Source organism: Triturus cristatus, chromosome 1_1 (assembly GCF_964204655.1).
Source record: "Triturus cristatus chromosome 1_1, aTriCri1.1, whole genome shotgun sequence".
NCBI classification, from domain to species: Eukaryota; Metazoa; Chordata; class Amphibia; order Caudata; family Salamandridae; genus Triturus; species Triturus cristatus.
Window position 1 is genome coordinate 1,116,725,868 of NC_140579.1, and position 7,500 is coordinate 1,116,733,367.

The 7,500-nt window shown below is 71.7% G+C and overlaps 1 protein-coding gene across 1 annotated transcript in view; it reads right to left on the reverse strand.

The window, feature by feature from the left end:
* Nucleotides 1–7,500, reverse strand: part of PIK3C2B (phosphatidylinositol-4-phosphate 3-kinase catalytic subunit type 2 beta) — a 692,267-nt gene that overhangs the window by 556,295 nt on the left and 128,472 nt on the right. The gene's annotated exons all lie outside the window — the stretch shown is intronic.

Sequence of the window (7,500 nt, forward strand, 5' to 3'; positions counted from 1 at the left end):
GAAACAACAGCCGAGGCTGGCCAAGCAGTCCATCCCTAAACGGACCAAGAGTGCCCAATCGATCAGAGTACGGCTAGGGCATCCCCTCTGCAGGCCGCCCTGCGCGGGGCAGGGGATGGCGGCTTCACATCCCTGCCTGCTCCCGGGGCTGGAAGGGAGGGCCCATCGACAGGGGCCAGGAGGCAGGCGCACACCGGGGCCCCCGGCGGGCGGGCCCAGGCGCTGCCTTCCCCGTCTCGCGGTCGCCAGACCTCACGGAGGTCTGACCCAGCAAATCCGGAGAAAAAAGGACAATCGGAAAGGGGCTGAGAGGCAGGTGCGTACCCGGGCACCTGGGGGCCCCGGTGGGCGGGCCCCCGGTCTGCCTTCCCCCGTCTCACGATCGCCGGACCTCACGGAGGTCTGACCCAGCAAACCCGGCGAAAGAAGGACCATCGGGAAGGGGCTGAGAGGCAGGAGCGTACCCGGGCCCCTGGGGGCCCCAGCAGGCGGGCCCCGGGTCTGCCTTCCCCCATCTCGGGATCCCTGGACCTCACGGAGCTCTGACCCAGCAAACTCGGAGAAAAAGGACCATCGGGAAGGGAGCTGAGAGGCAGGTGTGCGTACCCGGGCCCCTGGGGGCCCCGCTTCGGGCGGGCCCGGGTGCTGCCTTCCCCTGTCTCGGGATCCACGGACCTCACGGGGCTCTGACACAGAAAACTCGGAGAGAAAGGACCATCGGGAAGGGGCTGAGAGGCAGGAGCGTACCCGGGCCCCTGCGGGCCCCGGGTCTGCCTTCCCCTGATTCAGGATCGCCAAACATCACTTTGGTCTGATTGACCCTCTCCCTAGTAATCCGGAGGAAAATTACCCCCCTTTCTTGTAATCCGTGCGCACAAGATGACAGAGGGGACCCAAGGCGCGAATGTACCCGACCTCCTGGAGCCCTCGCTGGGATCCGGGAGGCAAATGGACCCTCATCGAGACTTCCAGGCGAGCCCGGCCATCTGGTCGCCCCCATAGGAAAGCATTGTGCGCGACCAGATGGCCGAAGGAAACTTAGAAAAATGGGACGTGCGCGACCAGATGGCCGAAGGAAACTTAGAAAAATGGGACGTGCGTGACCAGATGGCCGAGGGGGGACAGGCGCGACCAGATGGCCGGGCTCAGAAGGGAAGGTATCTGGTCGCTCTGGCCACAACACACGAGTGAGCGGGTGCCGGGGCATGGGGGGCCGGAGGCCCAGGGCCCCGGCTGGGCCTCAGCCATGGAGGCTGCGTGGGGGACCCGGCGGGCCCTCCGACCCGGGGCCCGCAGAAAACCTTGACAAGCAGGAGAGGCCTGCACGGGACCGACAGACCCCAGTCCCGGGCCCTTGGCAGAGCGGCAGGCTGGGGGAAGGGACCAGGGGCCGGGGACCCCGACCCGGGGCCCGACCGGGCCCCTGGACCCAGCCGGGGCTCCCAGACCCGGAGGCGCTGGGGAAGCCTCCCCGGGCACTCCGGACCCTGCCCCGGGCACCCTGCCACACGGCAGGACCCAGGACGGAGCCCGGGGTGGGGAGGCCGCCCTCCCCGGGGCCCCCAGGGGCCTGGCCGGAGCTCCTGAACCCAGATGAGCGATGGGAGGCTCTCCGGCCACAACGGAACCCCGTCCCTGGCCTTTGGCAGTGCCGCAGGCCGGGGGACGGGGCCAGGGGACGGAGACCCCGACCCAGGGCCCGACCGGGCCCCTGGACCCAGCCGGGGCTCCCAGGCCCAGAGGCGCAGGGGGAGCCTCCCCGGGACCTCCGGACCACGCCCCAGGCATCTTGCCACGCGGCAGGACCCAGGACGCAGCCCAGGGTGGTGAGGCTGCCCTCCCCGGGGCCCCCAGGGGCCCAGCCGGAGCTCCTGAACTCAATCCAGCGAGGGGAGGCTCCCCGGCCACAACGGAACCCCGTCCCGGGCCTTTGGCAGTGCCGCAGGCCGGGGGACGGGGCCAGGGGATGGAGACCCCAACCCGGGGCCCGACCGGGCCCCTGGACCCAGCCGGGGATCCCAGGCCCGGAGGCGCAGGGGGAGCCTCCCTGGGCCCTCCAGACCCCGCCCCAGGCACCCTCCCACGCGGCAGGACCCAGGACGGAGCCCGGGGTGGGGAGGCCGCCCTCCCCGGGGCCCCCAGGGGCCCGTTCGGAGCTCCTGAACCCAATCCAGCGAGGGGAGGCTCCCCAGCCACAACGGAACCCCGTCCCGGGCCTTTGGCAGTGCCGCAGGCCGGGGGACGGGGCCAGGGGACGGAGACCCCAACCCGGGGCCCGACCAGGCCCCTGGACCCAGCCGGGTCTCCCAGGCCCGGAGGCACAGGGGGAGCCTCCCCGGGCCCTCCGGACCCCGCCCGAGGCACCCTGCCACGCGGCAGGACCCAGGACGGAGCCCGGGGTGGGGAGGCCGCCCTCCCCGGGGCCCCCAGGGGCCCGGCCGGAGCTCCTGAACCCAAGCCAGCGAGGGGAGGCTCCCCGGCCACAATGGAAGCCCATCCCGGGCCTTTGGCAGTGCCGGGGGACGGGGCCGGAGACCCCGACCAGAGGCCCGGCCCTTGGACCCAGCCGGGGCTCCCAGGACCGCAGGCACAGAGGAAGCCTCCCCGGGCCCTCCGGACCCCGTCCCGGGCACCCTGCCACGCGGCAGGCCCCGGGGGTGGGGCGGCATCCGGGCCCATCCAGCTGCCGGCTGAGGACCGAGAGGGGTCCCAGAATACCCTGTCCCTAGTAATCCGGAAGAAGGCTACCCCCCTTTCTTGTAACCCGCGCGCTTCGGGTGACGGAGGGGACCCAAGGGGCGAACGCACCCGGCCTCCTGGAGCCCTGGCTGGGATCCGGGAGGCGAATGGACCCTCATCGGGACTTCCAGGCCGGCCCAGCCATCTGGTCGCCCCATTGGAAAGCCTTGCGCGCGACCAGATGGCCGAGGGGCAAGGAGCGACCAGATGGCCGGCACCTGAAGACTCCCGTCTGCCATAGCGGTAGGGCTCCCGCCTGCCCACCCGCCAAGGTCTCGGGGGGTCTCTGCTTCCCGGGGTGGGCTCGGGGGACCCCGGCTGGGCCTCAGGCATGGGGAGGACCACCGGAGCTCTCGGGGCCCGCGGGCCCGGGCGCCCGGGGGAGGACTGCCCGGGACCCGTGGAGCCCATCCCTGGGCACTTTGCCACGCCGCGGGCCGGAGGAGGGAAGCCCCGTAGGCCTGGGAGGATGTTACCCGGGAGCAGCCCATCTGGTCCCCGGCAAAGAACCGCCAGCGCCGGAGGGGTGTTCCGGCATACCCTGCCCCTACTAATCCAGAGTAAGGCTACCCCCCCTTTCTTGTAACCCGCGCGCTCCGGGTGATGGAGGGGGGCCCTAGGGGCGAACGCGCCCGGCCTCCTGGAGCCCTGGCTGGGATCCGGGAGGCAAATGGACCCTCATCGGGACTTCCAGGCCGGCCCGGCCATCTGGTAGCCCCATTAGAAAGCATTGCACGCGCGACCAGATGGCCGAGGGGAAAGGAGCGACCGGATGGCCGGCGCCTGAAAGGACTCCCGTCTGTCCGAGCCATAGCGGTAGGGCTCCCACCTGCCCACCCACCCGCCAAGGGCTCGGGGGGGGTGCTCTGCTTCCCGGGGTGGGCTCGGGGGACCCCGGCTGGGCCTCAGGCACGGGGAGGACAACCGGAGCTCTCGGGGCCCGGGCGCCCGGCGGAGGACTGCCCGGGACCCGTGGAGCCCGTCCCTGGGCACTTTGCCACGCCGCGGGCCGGACGAGGGAAGCCCCGGAAGCCTGGGAGGATGTTGCCTGGGCGTAGCCCATCTGGTCCCCGGCAAGGAACTGCCGGCCTCGGGGGGGATGTTCCGACATACCCTGCCCCTACTAATCCGGAGGAAGGCTACCGTCCTTTCTTGTAACCCGCGCGCTCCGGGTGACGGAGGGGACCCTAGGGGCGAACGCGGCCGGCCTCCTGGAGCCCTGGCTGGGATCTGGGAGGCAAATGGACCCTCATCGGGACTTCCAGGCCGGCCCGGCCATCTGGTCGCCCCATTGGAAAGCATTGCGCGTGACCAGATGGCCGAGGGGGGAAAGGTGCAACCAGATGGCCGGGACTGAAAGGACTGCCATCTGTCCAACTCCGAGCCTTCGCGCTGGGGTTCCCGCCTGCCCACGCAGGGCTCCGTGGCTGCAGGTCTCCGGGGCTGCAGGGCTCCAGGGCTCCGGGGCTGCAGGGCTCCGGGGCTGCAGGGCTCCGGGGCTCTGGGGCTCTAGGGCTGCAGGGCTCCGGGGCTGCAGGGCTCCGGGGCTGCAGGGCTCCGGGGCTGCAGGGCTCCGGGGCTGCAGGGCTCCGGGGCTGCAGGGCTCCAGGGCTGCAGGGCTCCGGGCCTGCAGGGCTCCGGGCCTGCAGGGCTCCGGGCCTGCAGGGCTCCAGGGCTCCGGGCTGAAGGGCTCCAGGGCTGCAGGGCTTTGGGGCTGCAGGCCTCGGGGGCTGCAGGGCTCCGGGGCTGCAGGGCTCCGGGGCTGCAGGGCTCCGGGCCTGCAGGGCTCCAGGCCTGCAGGGCTCCGGGCCTGCAGGGCTCCGGGGCTGCAGGGCTCCGGGCCTGCAGGGCTCCGGGCCTGCAGGGCTCCAGGGCTCCGGGCTGAAGGGCTCCAGGGCTGCAGGGCTTTGGGGCTGCAGGCCTCGGTGGACGCCTGGGGGACCCATGGAGCCCGTCCTGGGCACTTTGCCACGCCGCGGGCCGGAGGAGGGAGGCCCGGAGGCCTGGGAGGATGTTGCCCGGGAGCAGCCCATCTGGTCCCCGGCAAAGAACCGCCAGCGCCGGAGGGGTGTTCCGGCATACCCTGCCCCTACTAATCCGGAGGAAGGCTACCCCCCCTTTCTTGTAACCCGCGCGCTCCGGGTGATGGAGGGGGGCCCTAGGGGCGAACGCGCCCGGCCTCCTGGAGCCCTGGCTGGGATCCGGGAGGCAAATGGACCCTCATCGGGACTTCCAGGCCGGCCCGGCCATCTGGTAGCCCCATTGGAAAGCATTGCGCGCGCGACCAGATGGCCGAGGGGAAAGGAGCGACCGGATGGCCGGCGCCTGAAAGGACTCCCGTCTGTCCGAGCCATAGCGGTCGGGCTCCCACCTGCCCACCCACCCGCCAAGGGCTCGGGGGGGGCTCTGCTTCCCGGGGTGGGCTCGGGGGACCCCGGCTGGGCCTCAGGCACGGGGAGGACAACCGGAGCTCTCGGGGCCCGGGCGCCCGGCGGAGGACTGCCCGGGACCCGTGGAGCCCGTCCCTGGGCATTTTGCCACGCCGCGGGCCGGACGAGGGAAGCCCCGGAGGCCTGGGAGGATGTTGCCTGGGCGTAGCCCATCAGGTCCCCGGCAAGGAACTGCCGGCCTCGGGGGGGGGGTGTTCCGACATACCCTGCCCCTACTAATCCGGAGGAAGGCTACCGTCCTTTCTTGTAACCCGCGCGCTCCGGGTGACGGAGGGGACCCTAGGGGCGAACGCGGCCGGCCTCCTGGAGCCCTGGCTGGGATCCGGGAGGCAAATGGACCCTCATCGGGACTTCCAGGCCGGCCCGGCCATCTGGTCGCCCCATTGGAAAGCATTGCGCGTGACCAGATGGCCGAGGGGGGAAAGGTGCAACCAGATGGCCGGGACTGAAAGGACTCCCATCTGTCCAACCCCGAGCCTTCGCGCTGGGGTTCCCGCCTGCCCACGCAGGGCTCCGTGGCTGCAGGGCTCCGGGGCTGCAGGGCTCCAGGGCTCCGGGGCTCCGGGGCTGCAGGGCTCCGGGGCTCCGGGGCTGCAGAGCTCCGGGGCTCCGGGGCTCTAGGGCTGCAGGGCTCCAGGGCTGCAGGGCTCCAGGGCTCCGGGGCTCCAGGGCTGCAGGGCTGCAGGGCTCCGTGGCTGCAGGGCTCCGGGGCTGCAGGGATCCGGGGCTGCAGGGATCCGGGGCTGCAGGGCTCCAGGGCTCCGGGGCTGCAGGGCTGCAGGGCTCCGGGCCTGCAGGGCTCCGGGCCTGCAGGGCTCCGGGGCTGCAGGGCTCCGGGCCTGCAGGGCTCCGGGCCTGCAGGGCTCCGGGCCTGCAGGGCTCCGGGCCTGCAGGGCTCCGGGCCTGCAGGGCTCCAGGGCTCCGGGCTGAAGGGCTCCAGGGCTGCGGGCTGAAGGGCTCCAGGGCTGCAGGGCTTTGGGGCTGCAGGCCTCGGTGGCTGCAGGGCTCCGGGGCTGCAGGGCTCCGGGGCTGCAGGGCTCCGGGCCTGCAGGGCTCCGGGCCTGCAGGGCTCCGGGCCTGCAGGGCTCCAGGGCTCCGGGCTGAAGGGCTCCAGGGCTGCAGGGCTTTGGGGCTGCAGGCCTCGGTGGACGCCTGGGGGACCCATGGAGCCCGTCCTGGGCACTTTGCCTCACCGCGGGCTGGAGGAGGGAGCACGGGACGCCCCGGGGAGGTGTCGTCCACGCTTGGCCCATCTGGTCCCCGCCTGAGAACCACAATCCCCAGGAGGGGTGTCCCGGCATACCCTGCCCCTACTAATCCGGAGGAAGGCTACCCACCTTTCTTGTAACCCTCGCGCTCCGAGTGACGGAGGGGACCCTAGGCGTGGACGCGCCCGGCCTCCTGGAGCCCTGGCTGGGATCCGCGAGGCGAATGGACCCTTATCGGGAATTCCAGGCCGGACCGGCCATCTGGTAGCCCCATTGGAAAGCATTGCGCGCGACCAGATGGCCGAGGGAATGGTGCGACCAGATGGCCGGGACCGAAAGGACTCCCAGCTGCCCACACCGAGCCATAGCGGTAGGGCTCCCGCCTGCCCTTGCAGGGCTCCGGGGCTCTGCACCAGGGTCCCTTGTCCCGGGCAGATGGACACTTGGCAGGCCGCAGGACATGGGATCCCGGGCCCTGACCAAAAATCAGGAGGCCCGGGGCCAATCCCTGCTTCTCAACGCAGCCAGGCCGGGGAGATAGGGGAGCCTGCCCAAGCATGAGGGACCCCAGTCCCGGGCACACGGTCCCTCAGGTTGTGCGCTCGTTTTCCACAATTTTTTTTCAAAATTCCGCGAAGAGGCATTCCGCAAATTCCGCCCAGCCCTAACCAAACTCCTACTTCCGCAAGGAAAAGACTTAGCCAGCTACACACCCACCTGGCCCGGTCCCTGCTTCTGATCCCAGCCAGGTCTGGGAAGCCTCCCTTGGCCCGATGGACCCCGTCACGGGCACCCGGACCCTCACCAGGCCGCAGGACGGGTGCTCCCGCACCACACGGTCGTATAGGGGTGGACGGAAAATTCCGTTCCGCCAGCGTAGAATAAAAAAGCAAGCCACCCCGGCTCACGGGCCCGGTGCTTGCTTCTGAATGCAGCCAGGCCGGGGAGAGCCTCCCTGGGCCCCGGTGGACCCCTGTCTCCAGCGCCCGGACCCTCGGCTGGCTTGCAGGACGGGGGGCTCCCGCACCCCGGGCCCTGCCGGACGGAGCACGAGCCCCGGGGCCGGTCCCAGCTTCAGACCCCTAGCCAGGCCGGGGAGAGCC